Source organism: Achroia grisella, unplaced genomic scaffold (genome assembly GCF_030625045.1).
Source record: "Achroia grisella isolate CSIRO2021 unplaced genomic scaffold, CSIRO_AGI_Agris_v1 utg1360, whole genome shotgun sequence".
NCBI classification, from domain to species: domain Eukaryota; kingdom Metazoa; phylum Arthropoda; class Insecta; order Lepidoptera; family Pyralidae; genus Achroia; species Achroia grisella.
The window spans coordinates 3,391,635-3,405,518 of record NW_026712626.1 but is presented as its reverse complement, the minus strand read 5'-3'; positions in this window follow the sequence as shown (position 1 = coordinate 3,405,518).

Here is a 13,884-nt window from a genome sequence, read left to right as displayed (position 1 = left end):
ATATTCTCCTCCGATCGATCCCCCGTCCAATTGAAACGGGGATGGAAATTACGATCGCTTGAGTCGAGGTTCGAACCCCTAGCGGTGCCCTCAGACTAAAGTCGTATCCGTCAGGCGGGAATTGGCCTTCAGCCGCTCCATAAGTCCTTCCTTTGGTTTTGAGTGCCATCTACACTCACACATACACACATAATATACTCTTATTAATTGTTAAAGTCTGTGTTTAAATTGAAAATAGATAAATATTAATTGTCTGTCATCATCATCATCATCGCAGCCCGGAAGACGTCCACTGCTGGACATAGGCCTCCATAAGTAAGCATACAGACATAATTGTCTGTATGCTTACTTAATGTTAAATTAATTATGGTCAAATTTCGACCACTCGGTACCCCTCCGATCGATCCCCCGTCCAATTCAAACGGGGATCGAAATTATGACGGCCTGTGTCGAGGTTCGAAACCCTAGCGGTGCCCTCAGACTAAAGTCGTATCCGTCAGGCGGGAGGTGGCCTTCAGCCGCTCCATAAGTCCTTCCTTTGGTTTTGAATGCCATCTACACTCGCCTGCTATCGTCCGGTGAAGATATGATACAATGATAATGACATAATGTAAATTTAATATTGTAATGGGTGAAAACTGTGATCGGTACAGCCTATGCTGTAAATAATATAATTGACGTAGTGGAGTAACCTGAAACGGTCATGCTCGCTATAAAGTTCAAACTTGTGGCGGCGTGGTGGGCCGGGTCGATGTGCTCCCTCAAATATGGTTGAGTACAATGATGGCTGGCTCATACGTCATACTCGTGAACGGGTGCTGCTTGTGGGGACTGGTCTGTTCAGGTTGTGAACACTGATTAAATTTTTTGTTCTTTGCGATAGCATATGCTGGTGGTCACTCTATTCTTCCAAATTTGAATTTTAATAACTTTATCATAAACATGTTCCACTATTATTTGAAAAAATACGAGCTAAGTTTCTTGTCAGTTCTTCTCATCTCGATATCATTCTGAACTGACGGTAGATTTGACATATCATAAGAGTCTGTAATAGACCTACATGAATAAAGATATTTTGAATTTGAAATTGAATTTGAAGCTGTAAAGGCCAGCTGCGGCCAACAGCATTAGAGTAGTCCGAAAAGAAATCGAGAGCACCAATGAACTCCCTGAAGGAAGCTTAAAAATAAAGACAAAGAGAGACAAATTGGACTTGAAAAATACATTACCTTGAAGTGGGCGTCAGTAGTGGAGTGCGGCGGTGACAAATGGACGGACAAATTGGATTTTATTTTCACTCTTAATTATTTCACATTCAGACGTAATAACGTTGTCGACCACCCTATTGTTTACATTTTAATCTTGTCAGAAACGGATGCTGGGATGGATTTTTTTGTAGGTGGGTTTGTAGGAATTTAGTTGATACATATACCTGATGATACGTAGTAACCGTCGTTGGAGGGTCGTTCCGTCGAATGAGATGAACAGGGGCTAAAGGGGATTGGTGGACTGTTGATCCTATTTTTTTTATGGATGATAATGTTACGCTGGCGGGGCACCAGTGGAGGATGACAAGATGAGCATGAAGTGGAATTGTTCTTCTGCTTATGACATATTTGACATTATTTTACCATATATGATAGCTTTATGCTTGAAAGAAAGAAAAATATTCTATTCAGTGCAATGTAAAAAATACAATATAAACAAGAAAACAAGATAATATGAACATGAGGTCAGGTCAGTTAGCACATCGTGACAAATTCACCAAGAATTTATCACGATGGTTTCCAGGGTGAAACGCGTGGAGGTCAACCTAACATGGTACATTGCTAGCAATGGGGTCATAAGTCCACATTATTAACAATCTCCTTTCCCCCCTGTTGATCTTATTTTTTATAAACTAATATATATATGAATCTTCTAAATATATATAACTCAAAGGGGACTGACTGACATAGTGATCTATCAACGCACAGCCCAAACCACTGGACGGATCGGGCTGAAATTAGGCATGCAGGTAGATTATGACGTAGGCATCCGCTAAGAAAGGATTTTGATTAATTCTACCCCAAGGGGATAAAATAGGGGATGAAAATTTGTCAATTTAAAACTGATTGCGCTGAGACTTTGCATACATAAAGCTACTATGACGTAGTCATTCCCTAAGAAAGGATTTTGATAAGTTCCACCCCTAAGGGGATAAAATAGGTGATGAAAGTACTGTAAAGCCGCAAAAACTATACCTATTAATAATACTTCTTAACGCGAGCAAAGCCGCGGGCAAGAGCTAGTTAATATTATAAAACTAATATATTGTTATTGTCTGTATGGTCACGGTACTGGCGACGGCAGTCTGCCACGGTAGCGCCGATATACCACACCCTTCGGCCAGTAGTCCTCCTTCATGAGAGTCATCATGTTGGTGGGGACCCGGAACACAAACGTCTTGGAATTTAGTAATAATAATTAAATTTATATGGCAAAATAACGTTAGGTGGATGAGCTAGTTACTTAATAAAGTTAAATTCACGGGCAAAATAACGTTAGGTGGGATGAGCTAGTTACTTAATAAAGTTAAATTCACGGGCAAAATAACGTTAGGTGGGATGAGCTAGTTACTTAATAAAGTTAAATTCACGGGCAAAATAACGTTAGGTGGGATGAGCTAGTTACTTAATAAAGTTAAATTCACGGGCAAAATAACGTTAGGTGGGATGAGCTAGTTACTTAATAAAGTTAAATTCACGGGCAAAATAACGTTAGGTGGATGAGCTAGATACTTAATAAAGTTAAATTCACGGGCAAAATAACGTTAGGTGGATGAGCTAGTTACTTAATAAAGTTAAATTCACGGGCAAAATAACGTTAGGTGGATGCGCTAGTTACTTAATAAAGTTAAATTCACGGGCAAAATAACGTTAGGTGGATGAGCTAGTTACTTAATAAAGTTAAATTCACGGGCAAAATAACGTTAGGTGGATGAGCTAGTTACTTAATAAAGTTAAATTCACGGGCAAAATAACGTTAGGTGGATGAGCTAGATACTTAATAAAGTTAAATTCACGGGCAAAATAACGTTAGGTGGATGAGCTAGTTACTTAATAAAGTTAAATTCACGGGCAAAATAACGTTAGGTGGATGAGCTAGTTACTTAATAAAGTTAAATTCACGGGCAAAATAACGTTAGGTGGATGAGCTAGTTACTTAATAAAGTTAAATTCACGGGCAAAATAACGTTAGGTGTGGATGAGTAGTTACTTAATAAAGTTAAATTCACGGGCAAAATAACGTTAGGTGGATGAGCTAGTTACTTAATAAAGTTAAATTCACGGGCAAAATAACGATAGGTGGATGAGCTAGAAACTTAATAAAGTTAAATTCACGGGCAAAATAACGTTAGGTGGATGAGCTAGTTACTTAATAAAGTTAAATTCACGCACGTAGTCGTAGCTAATAGCTAGCACATAATAATCTTACAAATTCACAAATCTTAAGCCCCTTATCTTAACCATGAGCAGATATTATCGAGAAATGTGTACAAAATTTCCCTTGAGCACGATAAATGATGTTAAAAGGTCGAACGAGGTTTGAACCGGCGTGGGTGAGGTCGAGAAGCCACCCCCTCGTTTAGCTGCCCACTTAGTACTATTAAATTCAAATTCAAAATATCTTTATTCGTGTAGGTCTATTACAGACTCTTATGATATGTCAAATATACTGTCAGTTCGGAATGATTTCGAGATGAGAACTGACGAGAAATTCAGCTCGTATTCTTTTCAAATAAATGTTGTACATGTTTGCAATCATCATCATCATCATCATCATCGTCACAGCCCTTGACGTCCACTGCTGCACATAGGCCTCCCCCAAAGATGTTTACAATAATACAGATTCATTTTTAAATTCAAATTTGTGACAATAGAGTGACCACCAGCATATGCTATTGCAAAAGCAAATAGTCTAATCAGTGTTCGTAACCGGAACAGACCAGTCCCCACAAGCAGCACCCGTTCACGAGTATGACGGATGAGCCAGCCGTCATTGCACTCAATCATATTAGAGGGAGCACATTGTCCCGAATGAAGTTAATTTACTTCCATCCATAATGACGAATAAAATGAATAAATAATGAATAAAAAAAACTTGACGTTCATAAGCGGCTAAAATGTCCTATAGGAATAAATGATTTTTTTATTTGAATGTATGTATGTATGGTGTTCTGGCGCAATTCGGCGTCTCGTGGCGGTATCCGTCAAGATCCGCATATTTATCCGAGATAACTTGGATGGTCTAAGTTCGATGCGGTTGTTCGGAAGTTTGATGTATTCACTGGGACGAGACATCCACTCGACGACTCGACGTCCAAGGAGTAGTAAATATATGCAGAGTGGAAACTTGAGCACTAGAACAGTTTAGGAAGTGGATAATTAAACAGTAATATAAGTTAAATATATCTCAGGACAATTCACACAGTGCCATCTAGACCCAAGTTAAGCTAGCTAAAACTTGTGTTATGGGTACTAGATAACTGATACAAATACATAGATTTTTTTTTTTAAATACATACATATTATACATAGAAAACACCCAGACCGATACAAACAGTCATACTCATGAATACAAATGTTTGTTGCGTGTGAGGAATCGAACCCGCTACCATCGGACGTAAAGCGGTGTGCTAGACAGCTAGACCACCGAGGTCGTCACTCGTATAGAATGGTGTAGAATCGTATACCAGTTTTGTATTGCTGTAGCACACACTTGCAGGTTTACCCTTATTGAATTGTTATATTATAGGTGTGCACTAAGATACAAACAAAAACTTTTATCTATCTATCTATGTATTGAGAAGCAACCCTCCGGTGATGACAACCCTCTCCATTTTGAAATCTGCTCAAAAAAACTTCATACGTCCAACAATACATATGAAATCAATACAAATCAAAATTAACGATTTCCATTAAATGCCACACAATTTGTAGCAATAAATAATTGTAAAGGACACTATTGACACTATTGTAAGCCCGCATGCGCGCGCGCAACACAAGTAGTTCAGCAGATGAGGGTGGGACAGACGGTAAATATTGTGGATAGCTGGACAAACAGCAGATGTTCTGTTTAATTGATGAATTTAGGATGCAACTGTTTTAATGGCCTGTGGTAATGGACCACGCTGGGGTCTGGATGATGGTGGGATCAGTGGATGATGCAGTCAGGTCAGTTAGGAGTTTATCGGCTAAGTGACATCCCTGAAATATATTATATACTAGCTGTACCCGCGAATCGTGGAATTAACTTTATTTTTTTTAAATAAAAGTAGCCTAAGTTACTCCGTATTACATCAGCTACCTGCCAAAAAAAGTCCCGTCAAAATCGGTCCAGCCATTTCAGAGATTAGCCGGAACAAACAGCAAGACAGACAAAAATTGTAAAAAATGTTATTTTGGTGTATGTACCGTATTTATATTCATATGCATGTAGTAAAAAACGGCTATTTCAAAATTACAAACAGACACTGCAATTTTATTTATATGTATAGACTAGCTGTGCCCGTGGTTTCACTCGCGTGAAATTTAACGCCTATGTGTTAATCTGATGTATAAGCTATATCACTGTTAAGTTTCAACAAAATCAGTTCTGTAGTTTTTGCGTGAAAGAGTAACAAACATCCATCCATACTCACAAACTTTCGCGTTTATAATATTATAAATACTATTAAATAAATTGATTAAATTATTATATAGGTTGTAAGTTAGTTATACTGTAAAAATTCACATGCCACAAATAATATTCTTTTATGAGGTCGGTTAAAAATAAAGTGAAAACATCGTAGTATACAAGAGCGCAGTGGGCGCACTCGAGTGAATGAGTCAGCAGATGTTGCTATTAGGTCAATTGGTAAACCACTCGCCGGAGTTACCGTCTACCGTCTACCGTCCGCCGTCCGCCGTCGCTCTTCAATTAACTCCACACGAGTTATGTTTGGTATAGTAATTAATTAATTATTGAGTAATACATTAAAAGTGTTATGTTTATTTATAGTTATGCATTTAGATTTGAAGGTAACCCAAGGTTTTGAAGATAATTTCATTTTATAGATAGATAGTACTACTTTACAGCTTCACCGGATGATAGGGGACGAGGCACTCTTTTGATAGATGCATGTTATTTTTCTGTTTTAATAAAATTTTCAATATTTCTATTATAATAATAATAATCTCAGGACTATTCACACACACAGCGCCCTCTAGACCCAAGTTAAGTTGTGTTATGGGTACTAGATAACTGATACAAATACATAGATTTTTTTTGGTAAATACATAGAAAACACGCAGACCGATACAATCATAGACATGAATATAAATGTATGTGTGCCGTGCGAGGAAACGAACCCGTGGTCATCGGAAGTAATTCGGTGTGCTAGACCGCTAGACCACCGAGGTCTAGCGTCAATTTTTTTTTTCGTTTGTTGTTTATGTTGTATTTTTTACATTGCACAGAATAAAATATTTCTTTTGTTTCTTTCTTTCTTCTTCAAATATAGGTTGTTATCTATTTTTTTGTAGCCGACGTGATAAGCGTGGCCCACCCATAAGTACGTTTTTTATAATAATAATAATTACCCCATCTAAGGGAGAATATATATATATATACCTTAATATACCCTTCTTGAAAAACCCCATGCTGTAGTCTCGTGAGAAAACCTCAGTATTGATGTCGGTTAAGAATGTGTACTGACGGAAAAGCTGCATGTAATTTTCAGTGTTTATTGCTAGGACTGGGGGCTGATAAAACTACAATGTTACAGATATTACAAGTGTACAGTTAGGGGTTGGAACCCCCGCGGCGTTCCGGAAACAGCTGATTCGCAGGGAGCATAAATCTAACTTTACGATTGTACACCCCCGCCAAAGTATCGTGTTTTATTGCGTCGTCTTAAATAAAAATGTTGCCCCGAATATGGAAGTTATGGTTTTGGCGCCAAGGATGAGGTCTAGGAAGAATGAACAGTAATAGCCCAGGACAATTCACACAGCGCCATCTATAAATGAAAATGTTGCAGCAAATATTGTAGTCAGTGAAGCAGTTATTTTTGGCGCCAAGGATGATGTCTAGAAAGAATGAACAGTAACATTATCATCATCGCAGCTCGGAAGACGTCCACTGCTGGACATAGGCGGGAGGCCTATGTCCAGCAGTGGACGACAAGATCTCCACCACGATCGGTCCTGCGCTGCTCGCATCCAATGCCTTCCAGCGATCTTGACCAGATCGTCGGTCCACCTTTCTGGACGCCTTCCCACGCTGCGTCTTCCGATCCGTGGTCGCCACTCGAGGACTTTATTACCCCAACGGCCATCTGTCCTACGAGCTATGTGCCCTGTACAGTAATAACCCAGGATAATTCACAAAGCGCCATCTATAAATAAAAATGTTGCCTCGAATAAGGAAGTTATGGTTTTGGCGCCAAGGATGGGGTCTAAGAAGAAAGAACAGTAATAGCCCAGGACAATTCCCACAGCGCCATCTATAAATAAGCATGTTGCAGCGAATATTGAAGTTATGGTTTTGGCGCCAAGGATGAGGTCTAGGAAGAATGAACAGTAATAGCCCAGGACAAATAATAAATTCACACAGCGCCATCTATAAATGAAAATGTTGCAGCAAATATTGTAGTCGGTGAGGCAGTTATTTTTGGCGCCAAGGATGATGTCTAGAAAGAATGAGCAGTAATATCATCATCATCGCAGCTCGGAAGACGTCCACTGCTGGACATAGGCGGGAGGCGTGTGTCCAGCAGTGGACGACAAGATCTCCACGACGATCGGTCCTGCGCTGCTCGCATCCAATGCCTTCCAGCGATCTTGACCAGATCGTCGGTCCACCTTTCTGGACGCCTTCCCACGCTGTATCTTCCGATCCGTGGTCGCCACTCGAGGACTTTATTACTCCAACGGCCATCTGTCCTACGAGCTATGTGCCCTGTACAGTAATAACCCAGGACAATTCACAAAGCGCCATCTATAAATAAAAATGTTGCCTCGAATATGGAAGTTATGGTTTTGGCGCCAAGGATGAGGTCTAGGAAGAATGAACAGTAATAGCCCAGGACATTTCACACAGCGCCATCTATAAATGAAAATGTTGCCCCGAATATGGAAGTTATGGTTTTGGCGCCAAGGATGAGGTCTAGGAAGAATGAACAGTAAAAGCCCAGGACAATTCACACAGCGCCATCTATAAATGAAAATGTTGCCCCGAATATGGAAGTTATGGTTTTGGCGCCAAGGATGAGGTCTAGGAAGAATGAACAGTAATAGCCCAGGACAATTCACACAGCGCCATCTATAAATGAAAATGTTGCAGCAAATATTGTAGTCGGTGAAGCAGTTATTTATTGGCGCCAAGGATGATGTCTAGAAAGAATGAACAGTAACATCATCATCATCGCAGCTCGGAAGACGTCCACTGCTGGACATAGGCGGGAGGCCTATGACCAGCAGTGGACGACAAGATCTCCACGACGATCGGTCCTGCGCTGCTCGCATCCAATGCCTTCCAGCGATCTTGACCAGATCGTCGGTCCACCTTTCTGGACGCCTTCTCACGCTGCGTCTTCCATCGTCGCCACTTGAGGACTTTATTACCCCAACGGCCATCTGTCCTATGAGCTATATGCCCTGTACAGTAATAACCCAGGTAATTCACAAAGCGCCATCTATAAATAAAAATGTTGCCTCGAATATGGAAGTTATGGTTTTGGCGCCAAGGATGAGGTCTAGGAAGAATGAACAGTAATAGCCCAGGACAATTCACACAGCGCCATCTATAAATGAAAATGTTGCCCCGAATATGGAAGACATGTTTTTGGCGTGTGGCAACACAGCCACTAAGAAAATCTTTAGACTTTACTTTAGCTGATACTTCCGACAGCGGCCGTCACCAAAAGGAATAGAAGTTTTCCCGCGAACCGTAAAAAACGAGACTGTATCAGAGATCATTTTCCCAATAGATATATATCGTCCAAAGGCGCCAAAGATGTAGTCTAAGGAGAATGAACAGTAATAACTCTGGACAATTCACACAGCGCCATCTATAAAAGAAAATGTTGCAGCGAATATTGTAGTCGGTGAAGCAGTTATTTGGTGCCAAAGATGAGGTCTAGAAAGAATGAACAGTAACATTATCATCATCGCAGCTGGAAAGACGTCCACTGCTGGACATAGGCCTCCCCCAAAGATCTCCACGACGATCGGTCCTGCGCTGCTCGCATCCAATGCCTTCCAGCGATCTTGACCAGATCGTCGGTCCACCTTGCTGGTGGCCTCCCAACGCTGCGTCTTCCGATCCGTGGTCGCCATTCGAGGACTTTATTACCCCAACTGTCAACTGTCCTACGAGCTATATGTCCTGTACAGTAATAACCCAGGATAATTCACAAAGCGCCATCTATAAATAAGCATGTTGCAGCGAATATTGAAGTTATGGTTTTGGCGCCAAGGATGAGGTCTAAGAAGAAAGAACAGTAATAACCCTGGATAATTCACACAGCGCCATCTAGTGCCAAACTAAGCAGAGCTTGTGTTATGGGTCCTAGACCAGTTAAGAAGTAAGGCGGTGTGCTAAACACGCTAGAACACCGATGCTGTAAAATAATGAAATAAAGAAAGAAGATACCTTCATACTTATAAACATATATATACATACATATAGTATAAATACTTAGTACTACTGAGATTAATAATATATAATAATCTCAGGACAATTCACACAGCGACATCTAGACCCAAGTTAAGCTAGCTAAAGCTTGTGTTATGGGTACTAGACAACTGATACATATACATAGATAAATTTTTTTTCGTAAATACATACATATTATACATAGAAAATACCCAGACAGATACAAACAATCATACTCATGAATACAAATGTTTGTGCCGTGCGAAGAATCGAACCCGTGACCATCGGACATAAAGCGGTGTGCTAGACCGCTAGACCACCGAGGTCGTCAAACAATATATGTATATAAGTATATATTTAACACAAATATATTATATGTACCTATAGAGACAAAATTTTTGTTTCTTGTATACTTGTAAGTATATTTTCTTTATTACTTATAATTTAACTTTATTTAGAAATTTGTACATTTACAAACTAAATATACAAATTAAATTAAAGATTTTGTACTCTTTTATACAAAAATTACGCAGATGAAAGAATGTTTGTCTTTTTATTGTTTTCTCACGACTAAACGGTACCATAATGTCTGTTTTTTTTCGGACTACTCTAATGCTGTTGGCCGCAGCTGGCCTTTACAGCTTCCTGACCTTTACCAGACGATAGGGTGCCAGTGCAGATGGCACTACAAACCCGGGGAAGGACTTATGAAGCGGCTAAAGGCCGACATACGACTTTAGTATGAGGGCACCGCTAGGGGTTCGAACCTAAGCTCAGGCCGCGTAATTTCGATCCTCGTTTGAATTGGACGGGGGATCGTAGGGTAGATATCTGATGTGAAGACGAATTGTTACACGGTCGGATATATCATTAGGATTTTTATTTCAATAAAAGTAGACGAAGTCGCGGGTATCACGTTGTTTAAAATGAACCGCTTTCTCAAGTTTCGAAAGTAATCGATAATTCCAAGTAATCTTTAAACGTACATTAAAGTTAATTATTAAGTGGTAGAACGTTCCAGAAATCGCGCTACCTCTAATGGCTCTCCAGATATTTCCTGGTAATTTAAATGCCGGGTTCCAAGTTCCGGAGCGTTGTGATTCAACCGTGCCCTGTTGATGTCATTACGTTTGTTTATTATAGCTTTACGACTGAAATTAAAGGTAGGGTAGATAGAGTAATTACTAACGTAATTATAATAGTAACATTGACCAATTCCATACCGTCATTTAGTATGTATTGTATTGTGTGAGCTTGTGATATATGTACTACAGAATTAATAGCAAGACTAAGTATTTTATCTTTTTTTTTTTACTACTAAAACGTTTACATATAAGCCAAATAATAGAATTAAATAAAGTTGAAGTGTCTGCTTGTAATTTTAAATTAACAGCTTTTCACTAAATGTATATGAAAGTATATACGCCACTACCATATGTTAATTTTTGTAACGGATAGACCGATTTTGATGTGACTTTAAATCGCAGATAGCTAATGTTATAAGGAGTAACTTTGGCTAATTTTGTAATAATGAAGAAAAAGATAGCTGTGCACGCGGTTCCACCCGTATGAAATGTGATATTCTGATGTCTAAATTTTTTTTGTTAAAGTATTAACATAATATACGTAGAAAACATAGAGACCAATACAAACTATCATAATTTATATTTGTCTTTCTGACTATATAATAGTTTAAGTTTTTGAAATTTTCTATGTATACGAGTGATGATGAAATATCCCATGAATATAAATTATTGAGTGGTGTGCGAATAGAACCCGCGACCATTGGAATTAAAGCGGTATGTTAAACTGCTGGACTAAAGGAAACGCCACTACACATCCTATGTGGTTGTAGTCCACTCATGCATAAACGAAATATCTCCTTTGGAAAGTTGTATCTGTATCCCGAGGAGATAAAAACCATCGCTCCTAAGAATATCCTTCAATTCTCGTCCCTGACGTGTCTAGGTAGCGAAATTTGAAAAAGGGCACGCACAATAGATCTATGTAGGTCGCAGTGATACAGGTGCTACAAATATCTGACAATAGCCCAAACAACCCCATAAAAAAAACCGCTGGACAACAAAAAAAGACCAACAATATTCTCAAAATTTTGATACTAAAACTTGTCTTCAAGTGTCGTTCATATTTCCCACACTATGGGTCGCGACCCTAAGTTGTTAAAGTTTTACGTAACTGATAGCCGAAGAAAGTTTACCTTGTGCCCAACATTGCTAACAACGGGACCTCAAAGTCCCAAAGTTTTTTTCCCCAAAGGAATAAAACTTTTCTAAATACTAATGTGTCAAGCCATTGTCATGTTGCACCCGCCTGCGTCAACGGTATACGCTAGCGGGGAATCTGTACAGGATCATAGGACGAGGATGAGGTCCCATCACTTAGCACATCTTGCTGAATTTAATACGAATTATTCACTATGGTTTCCATAGTTTTTGCAAAGAGAGTTTAGCTTTGGGTATATTGCCAACAACGGGACATCTAGGTCCCAATAAGGAACAAAAAGTTCTTGGTACTAATCGAGTTCTTTGAAAAACCAACGTGTCAAGCCATCGACATGGTACACCCACCACAATTGGGCACCAGTGGAGGATGATAGAATGACTATGCAGTCGAGGCAGTTAGCACAGTGTGGCGCATTTGCTAGGAATTAAACACGAAGATTTCCTAAAATATCCGAATGAATGTTTACCTGATTGGGCACATTGCTAGCAACGGGACCTCTAGGTCCCAATAAGGAAAAATAACTTCTTGGTAATAACAAAGTTTTTGGAAAACCAACGTGTCATCAAGCCATGATCATGGTACACTCACCACAATTGGGCACCAGTGGAGGATGATAGAGTGACCATGCAGTCGAGGCAGTTAGCACAGCGTGGCGCTTTTGCTAGGAATTAGACACGAAGATTTCCGAAAATATCCGAATGAATGTTTACCTGATTGGGCACATTGCTAGCTACGGGACCTCTAGGTCCCAATAAGGACAAAAAGGTATAGGTAATTTAAAAGGCATACAAGCTGACCAATAGTCGTATTCGTCGCCTATATATATATAAACACTACTACGGACATTGCGTTATCATCTCGCTTGATACCACTCATACGCTGCAATTCCAAAGGATTAAGATGTCAAGCCTCCAGATGCTGTAATATCTCATCTCTAAACCAAGACACATCTTACAAAGCAGGCCTTTGTTACACTGGTAACGATGTAGCCAACTTACGACGGCCTTGGTGGTCTAGCGGTTTAGCACACCGCTTTACTTCCAACGGTCGCGGGTTCGATTCCTCTCACGATGTAAACATTTGTATTCATGAGTATATTTGTAGCGATCTGGGTGTTTTCTATGTTATGTATTTACAAAAAACATATATTTTATTTACATGTATTTTCATAACATAAGTTCTGCTTACCGTGGGACTAGATGGCGCTGTGTTAATTTTTTTTTTGATGATAATGGAATGGTGCACCCGCCTGCGCTAACGGTTTACGATGGCAGGGCACCAGTAGAAGATGATAAGATGAGCATGAGGTCAAGTCAGTTAGCCCATCGTGACAAATTCAACAAGATTTTATCACGATGGTTTCCAGGGGGAACCGCGTGGAGATCAACATGGCATGGTACATTGCTAGCAATCCCCTTTCCCACCGCGCTGTAGTAATTGTCCAAGGTTATTTATGACTAGCTGACCTCCCAAACGTTGTTTTGTCATATAAATTAAAATCGCTTAAATATAGGGGTTGATGATAGAAGGGCGAAAATTTAGGGTTGTATGCATTTTTAATGCCACATACAAATAAATAAATAATAAAATTGTTGTTAGTAGACAACCCTTATCACTTAGTGGTATGAAAAATAGATAGTACCCGATTCTCAGACCTACGGAACATGCATATAAAATCTCATAAAAATTGGTCTAGTCGTTTCGGAGGAGTATGGTAACTAACATTGTGACACGAGAATTTTATATATAAAACTAGCTCGCCACGTTGTTTTACTATATAAGCTAAAATCGCTATTAAAAAATAAGATTTGATAGATACATAGATAGATAAGTTCCTTATTCAACAATTACAAACACAGCATACATGAGATACATTTTATAAATAGAAATAAAGTTTACAAATTAAATAGTACAGAAATATAATGTTGCAAATTAAAATAAAAATGGAGGTGGCTTTAT